Here is an 18,673-nt window from a genome sequence, read left to right as displayed (position 1 = left end):
TGTGTTGACAGATGAAACCATTCATTTCAGTGGTGTAGAGCCTGTATGTGTGTCTGTCTGCACATGTGCAAACGCTAAGACTCAGATTTCTGTCCATTGGAAAAACAGGATTGCGGTCACGTTAACCACAGTGATTCTTTCTCAGCTGGAAATTTGGGGTCTTCATACACCTTGCTTTAATGTACAGGGTTATGATGGCAGACATCCCAAGTGTCCCGGAAGTTCCGGGTGTCTCCCACATATACATAGCGACTGCCTGATGCCCCCAAGTCAGATAAAATCTCCCGGAATCTAGAACGAGCGGCCAAGAGCGACACACACGCAGGTGACACAAACTTTTTTCCTAGCGCACTGTGTAGGTAACATAAATTAATTACCTAATATACTGTCTAGTGCACTATGTAGGGAACATAAATCTATGATCGAATATACAATCTAGTGCACTATGTAGGGAACATAATTAATTATGTAATACACTATCTAGTGCACTATGTAGGGAACACAAATTATCATCTAGGTATACTTTCTAGTGCACTATGTAGTGAACATGAATGCGTTATTTAAAATACTATCTAGTGCACTATGTAAGGAACACAAATTATCATCTAGTTATACTTTCTAGTGCACTATGTAGTGAACATGAATGCGTTATTTAAAATACTATCTAGTGCACTATGTAGTGAACATGAATGCGTTATTTAAAATACTATCTAGTGCACTATGTAAGAAACACAAATCATCATCTAGTTATACTTTCTAGTGCACTATGTAGGGAACACAAATTATCATCTAGTTATACTTTCTAGTGCACTATGTAGTGAACATGAATGCGTTATCTAATACACTATCTAGTGCACTATGTAGGGAACCTAAATTCGTTAAATACACTACCCAAAGCATTATGTAAGAAACATAAGTCTATTATCTAGTACACTATCTAGTGCACTAAGTAATAAACATAAATTATTTTCTAATATACAATCTAGTGCACTATGTAGGGAACATTAATGTGTTTGTGACGCGAAGTTAGCTTAGTAGCTCAGTTAGCAGCTCCTTAAAGTTCTGTTATCACCCATAATCCTTTGGTCTGTGCAAGAGGTTTTTTTTTTTAGCTTTTGGGGGGTTGGTTCGGTGTCCGGGTCCGGGGGTACCTCAATAAAATGAGTTTTTCCAACTTGGGATGTCTGTGATGGGGCTCCAACACTGAGCGGTAACTTAATGAAGTGCAGAAGATAATTCAGGATCTACAGACTCTGTACAGCCACTAAAATCTTGTATTAGTTCGTGATATTCAGACATTCTATTGGACCATGTTAAAAAGTTAGCTGCATTAGCTGCACTTTATGAAACAGTATCTGGAGAGATCAGCAGAGAAAGTAACTGTTCATTCAGAAAAGCCGGGATTCCTGTGATGCCCGATACTCGGAGGAGATTTTACATTAAATGTAAAGAAACATGAAAAAGCTCAAGTAAATGTTTTATTATTCACTTACCTTAGTGCTACATCATACATCAAATACATCAATATTACATCAAATATTCATAATAAGAGACAAAACGTACAACATGTATGATTACTAAACATTACAAAACACGTCCTTGTTCCACCATTATGGCATTAAACACTCAAAAATTATTATAGTGCGGCTACTTAATTCATGTCGCACCATGATGACCTTTGTCACCAGACATGAAGTCGATCTAGAAGTGAATGACCAGTGAAAACTTCATTAAGTGTGAATGCGCTGGTGTATTTTGAGATCACTCTGCTGATTAAAACTCTTCCCACACTGTGAGCACTGATACGGTTTCGCTCCAGAGTGAATGCGCTGGTGGATTTTGAGATAAGTCAGGTGATAAAAACTCTTCCCACATTGTGAGCACTGATATGGTTTTTCTTTAGTGTGAATGCGCTGATGTCTTTTGAGAACACTCTGTTGACTAAAACTCTTAGTACACTGTGAGAACTGATACGATTTCTTTCCAGTGTGAATGCGCTGGTGCTCTTTAAGATTACTGTGCTGATTAAAACTCTTCGCACACTGTAGGTACTGATATGGTTTCTCTCCTGTGTGAATGCGCTGGTGTCTTTTAAGATCACTCTGACGATAAAAGCTCTTTTCACACTGTAAGCACTGATACGGTTTCTCTCTGGTGTGAATGCGCTGGTGGCTCTTGAGATTACACTGTTGATAAAAACTCTTCCCACATTGTGAGCACACATACGGTTTCTCTCCGGTGTGAATGCGCTGGTGGCTCTTGAGATTACACTGTTGATAAAAACTCTTCCCACATTGTGAGCACACATACGGTTTCTCTCCAGTGTGAATGCGCTGGTGGATTTTGAGATGACTCTGTGTAATAAAACTCTTCCCACACTGTGAGCACACATACGGTTTCTCTCCGGTGTGAATGCGCTGGTGTATTTTGAAAGCACCCTGTTGAATAAAGCTCCTCCCACACTGTGAGCACTGATACAGTTTCTCACCAGTGTGAATGCGCTTGTGTTCTTTAAGATTAGTGTTCCTATTAAAGCTCTTCCCACACTGTGAGCACTGATACGGTTTCTCTCCAGTGTGAATGCGCTGGTGTCGTTTGAGATGACTCTGATGACTAAAACTCTTCCCACACTGTGAGCACTGATACGGTTTCTCTCCAGTGTGAATGCGCTGGTGCATTTTAAGAGCAGTGGGAGAACGAAAGCTCTTCCCACACTGTGAGCACTGATACAGTTTCTCTCCAGTGTGAATGCGCTGGTGTAGTTTAAGAGCACTGGGAGAACTAAAGCTCTTCCCACACTGTGAGCAGACGTTCCTTCTGTTCTGTTCTCTGGTGAGAGAGCTGTTAATGCTGACAGCACCAGAGGACGTCTGCTGATCACTGGAGCTTCTGGTGGGCGTCAGATCCTCATGTTCGGTCTTAATCTTCACTAGGGTCTCATATTTGACACTGTGGGGGGTCTTGATGTGTTTGTGGAGATGATTTTGGGTTGTACAGGAACGTGGACTCGAGGAGCAGCAGAAATCCTTGTTCAATCCTGAAGAAGAGAAACACAAGCTGCTCTTTTAACACAATCAATTACTAACATCACATATTCAGTCAGTGTATGATGGTTATGATGGTTATCTGTGCTGGTGGTAGAAACAATTCTGACAGATGAATCCTAATTAAATAAAAGACGTTCTTACTGAGATCATCTTCATCTTCAGGTTCCTCCTTCTTCAGAGGCTGGAAACCTGGGGTGAGGTGTTCCTCAGAGGTGTCGTGTTTCACAGGGATTAATGATACTTCACCTGAAATTACATCAACATGTACAGAAGAAACTCTTTTAATTACAAATGAATCCAAATCACATCGTTCTATTATTTCCACTAATTACTGACCCCAATACTGACCCCACTACACTCTACCACACTGTCTGGTGGAACAGCGGTATATTGTTCCACACGTACTTACAGCAGAAACTTTCATCTTCATCTTCCTCCTTTTTTATTAGTTTCTTCTGGAATCCTTCATCTTCTAGATCCACGGGGGCGACGTGTCCCTCTTCTGCTGACTGCATTATTACAGATCTAATAGACACACAAACAGACGTGGATGGATAGACGGATAGTACACCACATATTCCCACAGTGCAACAGGTCAAAAACACAACATTAAAACCACTCACTGTCCATTTTATCAGCTCCACTTATTATATACAATCACTTTGTAGTTCTACAATTACTGACTGTAGTCCATCTGTTTCTCTAAATGCTTTGTTAGCCCCCTTTCATGCTGTTCTTCAATGGTCAGGACCATCACAGAGCAGGTATTATTTTCACTGTCCACTCTATTAGACAGTCCTAGCTAGTTGGTCCACCTTGTGGGCGGCATGGTGGCTTAGTGGGTAGCACTGTGGCCTCACAGCAAGAAGGTCCTGGGTTCGAACCCAGGTGGGGCGGTCCGGGTCCTTTCTGTGTGTAGTTTGCATGTTCTCCCCGTGTCCGTGTGGGTTTCCTCCCACAGTCCAAAGACATGCAAGTGAGGTGAATTGAAGATACTAAATTGTCCATGACTGTGTTTGATATAACCTTGTGTAATGAATAACTACCCTTCCTGTCATTAATGTAACCAAAGTGTAAAACATGACGTTAAAATCCTAATAAACAAACAAACAAACAAGTCGGTCCACCTTGTAGATGTAAAGTCAGAAACGATCGCTCATCTATTGCTGCTGTTTGAGTCGGTCATCTTCTAGACCTTCGTCAGTGGTCACAGGACGCTTTTTGGTTGGTGGACTATTCTCAGTCCAGCAGTGACAGTGAGGTGTTTAAAAACTCCAGCAGCGCTGCTGTGTCTGATCCACTCATACCAGCACAACACACACTAACACACCACCACCATGTCAGTGTCACTGCAGTGCTGAGAATGATCCACCACCTAAATAATACCTGCTCTGTGGTGGTCCTGACCATTGAAGAACAGCATGAAAGGGGGTAACAAAGCATGTAGAGAAACAGATGGACTACAGTCAGTAATTGTAGAACTACAAAGTGCTTGTATATAATAAGTGGAGCTGATAACATGGACAGTAAGTGGTTTAATCTTATGGCTGGTGGGTATAATTGCTGTCTGCTCTTATTTATGGATGTGAAATTGTAAATTGAATCTTATTGATCATTAAAGCTAAAAGAATGTAAAGTGCTCGTATGAGAACAAAATAAAACAAAAGTAAATAATTTACTGTGTTTGTATAAATCTGTAAAAATAACCTGTAAACAAAGCTAAACACCACGTGTCTACAAAACTGTAAACACTGTAAACAACGCTAAAAGAACTCGAGGTTTTAATATGAAACAAAGTTAAAATAACTTGATTTATTTCTCTTTTTTTACAATAAACGTTAAACTGAAAACTAAATAATACATTTAGCTGAATCAGCTGAGGTGAATCGGTTCATTAGAACTGAATCATGTGTGATGCTGACAGTTAGCAGCTGCTGTGTTCAATCTACTTAAATCCTCAAAGTGTTTTTATTATGAACTTTTGTTGTATTATTATTAAGAATGTAGTTAATAATGAAAGTGTATTAAAAATAAATAAATATTAACTTACAGAGTCACTTAAACACGAACACGTTAGCTTCTGCTTCTTCCTCTTGTTGTTGTTTGAACTGAGCTGGTTGATCCACAATGTTTAGGTTTATTCTCACCCCTACTGGACAGAAGTGTAACAGCAGCAAGAAGGTCCTGGGTTCGATTCTCTAGGCCAGCTGAGACACTGCTCCATGCTCTTGTGACTCCTCTCTGATCTATGTGCTTCCCTCCAGGTCACTTCTCCAAAATTGGAATACCCCCCACCTGCAAGAAAAATAACAGCAATCAATAAAAGTACTATATATAAATAAAACAATATAAAACAGCACTTAAACAAAACAGAAGCAGAATCAAAGCTATTGCACGTGTCTTATTCAAATTAAATTAGAAGTTGCACATGTCCCATTAAAGTAAATAAATGTGAAATTGCACAATACTCGTTGAATGACGTCTGTTGTGTCACATGTTTGTGTTTAACAGAGCTATGGCCCTGTTGTAAAAACTGTCTCAGTCTGTTAGTCCTTGTTTTGATTTGCCTGTACCGTCTACCCGAGGGCAGCAGTTCGAACATCAGGTACCCTGGGTGTGTGCTGTCTTTTTTAATTTTGTGTGCCTGAGACAGCGGGTGCTGTAGAGCTCGTTTAGTGATTGAGAGGATGCCCAATGATGTTCTGGGCGGTGCTGATGACCCTCTGTATGGTTTTCTTGTGTGCTGTGGTGCAGCTGGAGAACCACACAGAGATGCATCAGGTCAGCACACTGTCCACAGAGCAGCGATAGAAAGCAGTCAGCAGTTCTTTCCTGAAGCTGGATATTTAGAAAGCTCCTAAAAATGTAAGATATTTGTCAACCAAATTCAAGATGACCTCATAACATGCTGTGAAGCTAAAGTCTGTGTTGACAGATGAAACCATTCATTTCAGTGGTGTAGAGCCTGTATGTGTGTCTGTCTGCACATGTGCAAACGCTAAGACTCAGATTTCTGTCCATTGGAAAAACAGGATTGTGGTCACGTTAACCACAGTGATTCTTTCTCAGCTGGAAATTTGGGGTCTTCATACACCTTGCTTTTATGTACAGGGTTATGATGGCAGACATCCCAAGTGTCCCGGAAGTTCCGGACGTCTCCCACATATACATAGCGACTGCCTGATGCCCCCAAGTCAGATAAAATCTCCCGGAATCTAGAACGAGCGGCCAAGAGCAACACACACACACACACACACACACAGGTGACACAGACTTTTTTGTAGTGCACTATGTAAGGAAAACAAATTATCATCTAATTATACTTTCTAGTGCACTATGTAGTGAACATGAATGCGTTATCTAATACACTATCTAGTGCACTATGTAGTGAACATGAATGCATTATCTAATTTACTATCTAGTGCACTATGTAGTGAACATGAATGCGTTATCTAATACACTATCTAGTGCACTATGTAGTGAACATGAATGCATTATCTAATTTACTATCTAGTGCACTATGTAGTGAACATGAATGCGTTATCTAATACACTATCTAGTGCACTACATAGTGAACATAAATGCTTTATCTAATTCACTATCTAGTGCACTATGTAGGGAACATAAATCCTTGATCTGATATACAATCTAGTGCACTGTGTAGGGAACATAAACCAATTGTCTAATTCACTATCTAGTGCACTACATACGAAAACATGAATTCATATCTAAAACACGATCTAGTGCACTTTGTAGTGAACCTAAATTAATTACCTAATACTAGTGATCGACCGATTAATCGGCCGGCCGATTAATTGGGCCGATTTTTGGCATTTTTTAGATAATCGGCATCGGCCGATATATGTGCGCACAAGGCCGATATTTAAACATTGCCTCCGTCAGCTCAGTGACTGTATACAGTCATTGGTCTGGCTGTTGTTAGAGCGCCCCGTGTGTCCATTTTGCCACTCTCCAGGCAGACATCAGTGAATGCACAAGAACGAGAATTTTTAGTGAGATTGGGACCATTTATGAGAAGAAAAGGAACAGGCTCACTGGAGAAAATGCAGAGAAACTTTGTTTCCTGCATTACAACTTGCTGCTTTTAGACTGGGACTACTAAAAAAGAGAGGCTGAGAAAACATTCAGTGAGGATATTGCCATTTTATTTCAAGACTGGAAACTGTTTCCTACAATTTGCTGCTCTTGACTTGGACAGGGTTTACAACCTTTTTTTTTTCCAAATATTTCACTTTAACTTTAACTTCATTATTTTTTATTCACAAATATTTTTGTTAATATTTTATTTATATTTTGATTACTTATCTAAATGCTCAAACACAATGCACACACAGTTTGGTGCTTAAATAATGGCTCCTTAAAAGAAGTTCTTCTATGTGCAACTGTCTTCACTAAGCATGTTTGTTCATTCTTAAAAACAAAAAGATACTGCTATCTGCTTGTGTATGTTAAGTGCACTGAAACCTTTGAAATAATTTGTTTATTTTAATAATATTTTATTTAAAGTTTTTATTTTTTTTATTTAATTTTTTGAACGGCCAAAAGAGCAAACAAGAATATACAGTGATAAATAAATGTTTATTTAAGATCATTAATTCTGTTTTGTTGTATTATTATTATTATTATTATTATTGTATTTTTTAGTTGTAAAAAAATGGTATTATCGGCTTTATATATCGGCCATCGGCCACTTCTTTCGTCTAAATATCGGTATCGGTATCGGCCATTAAAAAACCCATATCGGTCGATCACTACCTAATACGCTACCAAAAGCATTATGTAAGAGACATAAGTCTATTATCTAGTACACTATCTAGTGCACTAAGTAAGGAACATAAATTCTTTTCTAATACACAATCTAGTGCACTATGTAGGGAACATAAATCCATTATCTGTACAATTTAGTGCACTATGTTCATTAACTAATACGCTACCTAAAGCATTATGTAAGAAACATAAGTCTATTATGTAGTGCGCTATGTAGGAAACATTAATCTATTATCTTTCACACGATCTAGTGCGCTATGTAGGGAACATTAATGTGTTTGTGACACAAACAGTTAGCAGCTCTTGATGCCCGATACCTGGAGGAGATTTTACATAAAATGTAAAGAAACATGAATAATCTCAAGTAAATGTTTTATTATTCACTTACCTTAGTGCTACATCATACATCAAATACATCAATATTACATCAACTATTCATGATGAGACAAAGCATCATTTGATCATTAAAACTCTTCCCACAGTGTGAGCACTGATAAGGTTTTCATCAAGTGTGAATGCGCTGGTGTCTTTTGAGATAAATCAGGTGATAAAAACTCTTTCCACACTGTGAGCACTGATACGGTTTCTCTCCAGTGTGAATGCGCAGGTGAATTTTAAGATTACACTGTTGACTAAAACTCTTCCCACAGTGTGAGCACTGATACGGTTTCTCTCCAGTGTGAATGCGCTGGTGGCTCTTGAGATGACTTTGTTGATTAAAACCCCTCCCACACTGTGAGCACTGATACGGTTTCTCTCCAGTGTGAATGCGCTGGTGCATTTTAAGAGCACTGGGAGAACTAAAGCTCTTCCCACACTGTGAGCAGACGTTCCTTCTGTTCTGTTCTCTGGTGAGAGAGCTGTTAATGCTGACAGCACCAGAGGACGTCTGCTGATCACTGGAGCTTCTGGTGGGCGTCAGATCCTCATGTTCAGTCTTAATCTTCACCAGGGTCTCATATTTGACACTGTGGGGGGTCTTGATGTGTTTGTGGAGATGATTTTGGGTTGTACAGGAACGTGGACTCGAGGAGCAGCAGAAATCCTTGTTCAATCCTGAAGAAGAAAAACACAAGCTGCTCTTGTAACACAATCAATTACAAACATCACATATTCAGTCAGTGTATGATGGTTATTATTGTTGCTGGTGGAAACAATTCTGACAGATGAATCCAAATTAAATAAAAGAAGTTCTTACTGAGATCATCTTCATCTTCAGGTTCCTCCTTCTTCTGAGGCAGGACACCTCCAAGTGATTGGTACACTGAGGAGAGGTGTCTATCAGAGGTGATGATTTCCAGAGGGATTAATGATACTTCACCTGAAATCACATCAACATGTGAAGAAGAAAATGTCTTTTAATTACAAATGAATCCGAATCACATCGTCCTATTATTTCCACTGATTACTGACCCCAATACTGACCCCACTGTTCTGTACCACACTGTCTGGTGGAACAGCGGTATATTGTTCCACATGTACTTACAGAAGAAACTTTCATCTTCATCTTCATGTGACGTCACTCCATTACGCTCTGTGCATTAGCATAGCCAACTGGCATAACTCAGAATTTCTCAGATTTATTCATATAATTATGCATACCTGTTAACAAAACAATATAGCCCTTAGTACCGGTAGAAATCCCCTGCTTCTCCTCTACACTCCTCACATCTTCATATAAAAAGAAAATAAAGAACAGACTTATACATTGCGTGGACCATGCTGTGCATTATTAGCAATATAATTAGAAGTATTATTCACTTTAAAACTGACTATCAACAAAATATAACATAATAATATAATATAATAATAATAATAATGTACCCAGGGATCTATATATAAACTTGGTGAGATATTTATATTAACTAAACGTGTATGATTAATATAGATTTAATTTGGAGCATATTGTGATACCTACCTCCTCATACAGTACAAAATTCAAAAGGGAGGAGGTAGGTGGAGGGGAGGAGACTTTAAGAAAGGCGGGAAGGGGACAGGACGTCCCAATGTGAACTTACCCAGCACCAATAAGGCTATATGTAAAAAGAGAATTATGTGTAATTATAACATGAACATATATGGATTTTTAACTATGTTACACTCACCCCCCAAGAATTACACAAAATTCTAAACCAATTAGGGGATATTAATAAACATGAATACTCAATGAGTAGAAAAACAAATATATAAATAAATTCAGACCAGCCAGCATCATACCCACTGTAAAACCGGTATGCTTATCAACTCAGCAGTTACCTAATCAAAGGTTATGAAGATACAGAGATTGATCAGTTCTCTAGTCATCCCATAGATACACAAGGTGCCCTTTACACCCATACAACATCTGACTATACATTAAACTTTGAATGAAAAACATTTACTCTTCTGCACCCATGTAACATCTGACTATACATGGAACTTAGAATGAAAAACATTTACTTTTACTATATATATATTTTTTTTAATCACATTAGACCTGAATAATCTCAGGCACAGACACATTACCCCCAAATATGGATTCTAACTGGACCATTGACTCTATCAACCTGCAAACTGGCTTAATAGCTCTCCCAAATCTAGAAGTGAGTGGAACATGGTTTTGATTGGAACAATCTGTTGCTGAGGATTGTCCAGTACTTGGGTTGGGCAAAGGGGGAATGTTGTCATGAGGGAGGTCTCCAGCAAGAGTGTCCGTCTGTAAGTCACCAAGACTCTGATTATCACACTCATCTTCAGCCAAACCAGCAGCTCTGTCCGGGTCTGTAGAGTGCTCCTGTACCCAAGAGGAAGTCCAGCTACCATCTAAGCTGTCAACTGTGGACAAGGCCTTGGCTACTGAAGCTGTTGCATTCGGAAGAACTGAATCGTGATCATGTTCAGAATTATCTTTACATAGGGATTGGCTTTCCACACTACCGTTGACAAGACTGGAGACTTCATTTAGTGGTTCGTCTATGGGGAGAAAGTTGACTGGAAGAAGGAGATTTCTGTGCAGCACTCGTTCACTTCCATCCCGATTCTGAACCTTGTAGATGTGTAGCGATGGCTTGGAAGACACAACGGTGTAGACACATGGCTCCCACTTGTCGGCGAGTTTGCGTTTCCCTCTGCACCCTTTGTTAGCTACAAGGACAACGATCACCAACTGACAGAGAGAGACCTTTGGCCTTTTTGTTATACTGCAGTGCCTGGTGCTCCTGTTCTACAGCTGAGTTTTTCTGTGCTAATAGCATGGCTGACTGAAGGTCACTCACCAGCGATTTGACATACATGTGGTAGTCACAGACCCTCTCGTCTTGGAGCACATTTTTGAACATCAGGTCAACAGGTAGTTTGGGCACTCTGCCAAACATCAAATAGAAGGGCGCAAAGCCGGTGGTCTTGTGCACCGTACAGTTGTACACAAACGTTAATGTTTGAATCATTTGGGGCCACTTCTGTTTTGATTTTGGAGGCAAGGATCTTAACATGTTCCCTAGTGTCCTATTAAACCTCTCTGTACCTCCATTCCCCATTGGGTGGTATGGGGAGGTCCTTGATTTTACAACGCCAGCTAGCTCAAGAAGCTCAGCGATAAGTTCGCTTTCAAAATTTGCTCCCTGATCAGAATGGATGCGCGTAGGGAATCCATATACACAGAAGAAGTTATCCCAGAGCTTTTTTGCCACTTTCTTAGCTGTTTGATCTTGGCAGGGAAAAGCATGAGCCAACTTGGTGAAATGGTCCGTAAGCACCAAAACATCTACTGTTTTGTTGTTGTTGTCCTCAGCTGACCAGAAATCTATACAGACCAGTTCCAGTGGAGCAGTAGTTTTAATGCTCTCCAGTGGGGCTCTTGCTGCAGGTTCTGGGGTCTTGCTGAAAACACACCTCTGACAGGACTTAACATAATTTCTTATGTCTTTCTCCATGTTATACCAGAAAAACCGCTGTCGGGCGAGAGAGAGCGTACATGGCTGACCCTGGTGTCCGGCCAGATCATGGATACCAGTCAGGGCATCTTTTTTTAGCGACTCAGGCAAAACAAACTGAAATCTCTTGTGCTTGGTCATGGGATCTTTGGAAACTCTGTATAGAACACCATTTATCAATGTCAACTTCTCCCAGTGTTTCAGTATTTTCAAAGTCTCGGGGATTTCACTGAACCGCTCACGTCTGGTCGGCCGACGCTTCCTTTCAACGTAAAACAATGCCCTAGCAATTGAAGTGTCTTGTAGTTGACGTGACTTTAGTTCCTCCATGGACCAGGTTGGGAAAGTGTCTTGGCTACTAGGAATCAGTTCCTCTATGTAGTCTACCATGGAAGCAGCTCTCTGCCTAGGCACAGCATCCCAAGACTCATGAGATGTGAGGAGACAGGAAACATCATCCTCGGACATGGACGCTGACACTGATGGATTACATGCAGGAAGGTTAGCCATTATTTGTGGTTGACATGACAGACGGAAAAGTTCCTGAACACAGTCATCCTCCATTTTGCATGTCTGCTCAACTAGTGTATTGTAAGGCTCCGCCAAGAGTCTCTCACTTATAGGCTTCACGAAAGGGTCTCGGCTCAGGGCATCGGCTACTACGTTTTGTGTACCTGGAACATGCTTGATTTCAAAGTTGTATGGAGCAAGTTTGAAAATCCATCGCTGCTCACATGCATCCAGTTTTGGTTTGGTCATGATGTACGTGAGAGGATTGTTGTCTGTCCAAACCGTGAATCTGTGACCCTTGAGCCAGTGACTAAACTTGTCACACACAGACCACTTAAACGGCAAAAACTCAAGTCTATGTGCTGGGTAATTGGCCTGACTTCGACTTAGAGATTTACTAGCAAAAGCTATTGGCCTAGCTCTGTCTTCTCCATCTGGAACTTGTGATAAAACAGCACCAAGGCCATCAAGAGATGCATCAGTGGAAAGGATAAACGGCTTTTCAAAATTTGGGTGGGCCAGTGCTACACTGCTTATAAGTGCTTCCTTCAGTCTCTCAAACGCTGCCTCACAAGCTGGAGTCCAGTCATCGGGTTTAAGCTCACGGAAGGTGCCAGGCCTCTTACAACCTCTATCGCCTTTACATTTGCGCTTTTGGCCAGCAGTTAGGGCAAACAAAGGTTTTGCAATTGATGAACAGCCAGGAATGAAATTTTGATAATACAACACCATACCCAAAAAGGATCTGATCCGTTTCTGAGATGGAGTGAAGCCATCCTCCATCAATAGATCCTTAGCTGTGAAGTCAGTAATGACCTTTACTTTCTCAGGGTCAGCAGACACCCCTTCACTGTTAATAATATGGCCAAGAAAACGCACAGACTGGCGCAGAAAATGACATTTCTTTTGGGACAGCTTCAGGTTGTTTGCTCTAATCCTACTTAGTACAACTTCAAGACGTTTCAGAGCCTCCTCCTCCGACGGTGCCATCAAAAGTAAGTCATCCAAGTAGCACAAAAGAGTAGAAAAATTCAGGTCTCCAAATATGGACAGCATCATTCTCATGAAGGAACCTGGGCTGTTAGAAAGCCCTTGTGGGAGCCGATTGTACTCGTATAAACCTAAAGGCGTGGTAAATGCTGTGTATTTCCTATCAGACTCATGAAGGGGGATGTTGTAGAACCCCGATGTTAAATCCATGGTGCTGAAATAAGAGTTTCCACCCACTGCAGCGAGACAGTCTTCCTGATGTGGCAAGGGATGAGCATCCTTATTGGTCTTGGCATTGAGCCAACGGAAATCTGTGCAGATCCTCAGATCCCCATTCTTTTTCCAGACCATGACAAGAGGAGAGGCATATTCACTCACTGATTTGCTAATGATATCTTTTTCCTCCATCTCATTCAGCACTTCCCTCAACTTGTGATAGTGAGCAGGAGGAACCCTGCGGTATGGAAGCCTAAAGGGACGATCATCAGACAGACGAATCCGATGTACGAAATCTTTTGCCTCACCGCAGTCCAGCTTGCCTTTAGAAAAGACATCTTGGAATCTCACCAGCAGCTCAGCCAGCTTAGTTTTCCAATGTTCTGAAACTTCACATGCATCAATGTCAATATCACCCAACCCACAATCCTTAAGCATCTGCTTAATGTCAGGTGATGACATCACTGTTGGGGGTACCAAGTATGAAGTGTCAGAATGACTTTGAGATAGACCATGAGTGATTGGTAGGTCTTCAACAGCAAGACAGTGAGACACATCGACCAGCTTGGTGTTGCGTCGCAGTGTAACAGGGCACAGGGACGCATTCATAACTCTCAATGGGACCCAGCGATCTCCCCACATGGGTGTTATGACTCTACCCACCAGAATGTTCTTGGGACCTGCTCTTGAAGACGTAGGCTCAACCATGACAGTCGCCCCTGGTGAAACAATGACATTGTTTGGAAGCTTCCCCCACACCAGATACTCCTTCTGTGGGAGGAGAGTAACTGCTTGCCGCAATTTCACTGTGCCAACTTTACTGGCTGTCTCTAGTCCTGCCCCCCGTGAAACACAGCTCAGTAACTCAAGCAGCTGCTCACATTCTGGATCTCTGGTTCTGGATGAGATGAGATTCCAGTACTTCTCATCAGACTTCATTGTTTGTATAACAGGTTTAATCACATTTGTACCAATGATGAATTCATCACGCTGGCCTGGAACGACTAGAACTGGCACAATGAACCTGGACTGACATACTTCAATGTTCAATTCGTATATGCACTTTGGATGAGTAGTTAAACCACCACAGCCAATGAGCACAATGTTACTGGGTGCTGGCTGTGAGCAAGGAAGAACACCAGCATCTTTCAGCTTCCGTTCACCCTCTTCGCTGATTGTGCATGACATAGAACCTGAATCCAACAGTCCTTTTAATGTAAAACAGTTCACTGGCTCCTTCGAGTTTCTGTGAGCCTACAAAAATTGCCGTTTTCTCTGCCGGTAATAGTGCACAGCTGTTTACATAGATTGCTTCAAAGTCTGAATCAACGAGGGTAGCAGTAACATTGCCCACGTTTCCCCTCTCACCACATGGGCTAACTAGTTTAAAGGACTGCTAGAGCTCTGCGCATCGCTCACCTGTGGCTTGGCAGTATTCGGGCATTCACTCTTGAAATGGCCTGGTTGTAGGCAGTGGCGACACAGCCGATGAAGTTTACAATGATCATATGTTGTGTGTTCTTGTTTTCCACACACTCTGCAAGGCTGGCGGGTTTGTCCATTAGAGCCATAGGGTTGCTTGCGTCGCTCTTGTGCCGGAACAAGAGAAGTTGTGCAAAGTGAAAGAACTTTGTCAAGCATACCAATCACCTCTTTAAAGCTAGGCTCAGCTGATGTAGGGTCAGAAGATGGGATTAACTGCATTGGTAAAGCACTGCTGGGTTGCAAGTGACTAGATATTTGTACAGGTTGTTGATCCTGTTTGATAACTGCTTGGGTGATAGGCGCAAAGCCCATCCTACGTGCTGTTACTGACGGGGCATGCACTGTAACTTTTTTCATATCTCTCTGGTGGGCATCTAGTTTCTCTTGGACCTCAGCTGCAGTCCATTTTTCAGCAGACTTGAAAGAGAAAGACAAAGCAAGACTAGGGTCTGGACAGTGAGAGATAAACATCATGACAACTTTAGCACTTGAGTCCTCCACACTCTTACCTCGTCTCCTCAAACACTCATCTGCCACATCTATGGCTTTATTGAGACGAATCCAGTAATCCATAATGCCCTCACCAGCCATAGGAACAGTGTTGTAGAAGTCTCTCATTGGCATATTGGAGTATGTTAGTTCACTGAAATGCCTCTTCAAAATGTCAAATATAGCGGTAGGACTGCTGGAGCTTAGCTGTGAGTTACTGCGCAGAGAAACTTTCACCATATCTCTTGCTTTACCTGTCAGCCGGCTGATAATGAATTTACCCTTCTCTTCTTCTGCATGGTTTACACGTTTAAGATAGTTCATCATCATTTCTTCCCACTCATGGACTGTAATGTTGTCTGTATCATCACCTCGAAAGAAAGGCGGAGGTTTAATATCTGACTGGATAGTTATGTTCAGTTTCGAAGCATCAATGACTGACTGTGACTGCTGGTTGTGACACTGGGCTCGGGAACTGCTTTGCTGATGCATGGTGTGGATGCTGGCAGTAATGCTTTCACTTATCTGTTTAGCTAGATCAGCCATAACACCACTCAGGACATCTGCGCTTATTACTTGAGATGGGGTCTGAGGAGCTTCATGAGGAATAGGAGTGGAAACTGCTGCCGGGCCTTTATGACAGTCTAACACGAACTGATGAACTGTGTCATCCTGATTTACTGTAAAGGTAGAAGATACCGCTCTGCCCCTCCCATAACCCGCAATTGGCTGACCCCTCCCAAAAGTAAACCTTGTATTTTGTGAAACAGGACTGTGTACCTCATTACTGGCATCATCAAAATTTGACATATTTAAATCCTATTTAATCAACGTGCAATAGAAAAAAAATAGATAAACAAATAACTATTAATTCTGATTGCCTTGTAACACTGTTATCATAACTTTCCCTGCAATAATGTTTAGTGTATAACCAATAGTCAAGAAAAGAAAACACAAAGAAAAATGTCACAGAATAACAATGATCATGTGGTATAAATAACTGCTATACGTTTATAAGTGCAGAACTACTGGAATTTATTACAGTTAACTGAGGATCTGAGCATATGAGAGAGTGTCTGTCACCAGCGCAGACTCACGCGCACACACACACTCAGCAAGCGGACGGGAGGGGAGGGCTAACAGTAGCAGCGTAGCACACGCGAAAGAGAAGCGAGCGGTAGCAGAAACCCACGGCGATCAAACGAGCGATGATCTAGTGGATCCAGAACGGTCACGGCACCAAGTGTAACCGGTGGATGTCGACTCTGCTACCACAATAGACAAATGGACTCTGCGTTGTGTATTCGATGATGATTTTATTCTGTTAACAAAACAATATAGCCCTTAGTACCGGTAGAAATCCTCTGCTTCTCCTCTACACTCCTCACATCTCCTCATACAGTACAAAATTCAAAAGGGCCTCCGGACAGAAACAGGGCTTATAATAAAGATTACAATATAATACAAGAAAATTACTAAAACAGCTTATTAACAATAACAATTGCTTTTCATTTACAGACCAGACAAACACATACAGCAATGACGTCACTCCATTACGCTCTGTGCATTAGCATAGCCAACTGGCATAACTCAGAATTTCTCAGATTTATTCATATAATTATGCATACCTGTTAACAAAACAATATAGCCCTTAGTACCGGTAGAAATCCCCTGCTTCTCCTCTACACTCCTCACATCTTCATATAAAAAGAAAATAAAGAACAGACTTATACATTGCGTGGACCATGCTGTGCATTATTAGCAATATAATTAGAAGTATTATTCACTTTAAAACTGACTATCAACAAAATATAACATAATAATATAATATAATAATAATAATAATGTACCCAGGGATCTATATATAAACTTGGTGAGATATTTATATTAACTAAACGTGTATGATTAATATAGATTTAATTTGGAGCATATTGTGATACCTACCTCCTCATACAGTACAAAATTCAAAAGGGAGGAGGTAGGTGGAGGGGAGGAGACTTTAAGAAAGGCGGGAAGGGGACAGGACGTCCCAATGTGAACTTACCCAGCACCAATAAGGCTATATGTAAAAAGAGAATTATGTGTAATTATAACATGAACATATATGGATTTTTAACTATGTTACAGGAGCAGCGTCGTTGTCACGGCAGTCTTGACTTTAATCCTTAACCTCGGCGGGTAAACAGGTTTCCATCAGAATGCCCTTGGGGTAAAACAACAAAGAATGTAGTTAATAATGTACAATGCTGGTTGAGTAAAACAGTTTTACAGCCCTAAATATTCCAGCATAACTAAAAGGGAGAGCGAGCAGGTAACAAGGTCATGAAGGCTTTCACAGGACATCAGCGTCCATCTCCCCACCGTCATCAAACCTGAGTGATCGGATAAGAGAGGCAGAATGACAGCAACCCAACATCCCTGATCACCACAAGTTTCTATCACCAAGAACCCACAAGCTCTGCACCTTTGTCTATACTAATCAAAAGCCTGAGAAAATAAATATGTTTTCAGTCTAGACTTAAACATTGAGACTGTGTCCGAATCCCGAACAGAGGCAGGAAGATTATTCCAAAGTTGTGGAGCTTTGTAAGAAAATGCTCTTCCACCAGCTGTGGTCTTTTTAATTTTAGGAACTATAAGTAACCCTGCATCTTGTGGACGCGCTGGGTTGTAGTGATTAATAAGTTCACTCAGATACTGTGGTACAGACCATGTAGCGCTTTATAGGTTAGTAAAAGTATTTTGTAATCAATGCGGAATTTAACTGGCAGCCAGTGTAGAGATGATAGAACAGGACTGATATGATAAAATGTTTTAGTTCTAGTTAGCACTCGAGCTGCTGCATTTTGTTTATGGATCTACCAGATCGGTTCATTGCCTCTCTCTTATCCTGTAGTCAGAAAAAAAATGTTCCAAAGCTGATACGTTTTGTTTTATGGAGATTCTTCTGTCTATTATCGAATACGAATATGAATTGCACATTGTACTTGTACACTGGCACAACGAAATTGGAATACCCCCCCCCCACCCGCAAGAAAAAAAAAACAGCAAACCAAATCCAAGATGACCTCATAACATGCTGTGAAGCTAAAGTCTGTGTTGACAGATGAAACCATTGCTATCAGTGGTGTAGAGCCTGTATGTGTGTCTGTCTGCACATGTGCAAACGCTAAGACTCAGATTTCTGTCCATTGGAAAAACAGGATTGCGGTCACGTTAACCACAGTGATTCTTTCT

General features: G+C 41.0%; 1 long non-coding RNA gene and 2 pseudogenes across 1 annotated transcript; 1 reads left to right on the top strand and 2 right to left on the bottom strand.

Annotated features, from left to right (window-relative positions):
- LOC134334891 (uncharacterized) overlaps positions 1-18,673 on the top strand; it is a 759,100-nt pseudogene that overhangs the window by 23,532 nt on the left and 716,895 nt on the right.
- LOC134335095 (zinc finger protein 658B-like) lies at positions 1,493-8,740 on the bottom strand (annotated as a pseudogene).
- On the bottom strand, positions 3,187-5,467 carry LOC134335389 (uncharacterized). Its single transcript, XR_010015587.1, has 3 exons — positions 5,098-5,467; positions 3,457-3,572; positions 3,187-3,293 (listed from the first exon to the last, which is right to left on the bottom strand). It is a non-coding gene; the product is annotated as an uncharacterized LOC134335389 (long non-coding RNA).

Source organism: Trichomycterus rosablanca, chromosome 2 (genome assembly GCF_030014385.1).
Source record: "Trichomycterus rosablanca isolate fTriRos1 chromosome 2, fTriRos1.hap1, whole genome shotgun sequence".
Taxonomy (NCBI): domain Eukaryota; kingdom Metazoa; phylum Chordata; class Actinopteri; order Siluriformes; family Trichomycteridae; genus Trichomycterus; species Trichomycterus rosablanca.
Note: the sequence above shows the minus strand (reverse complement) of the source record. Positions and strands in the feature narration are given on the sequence as shown.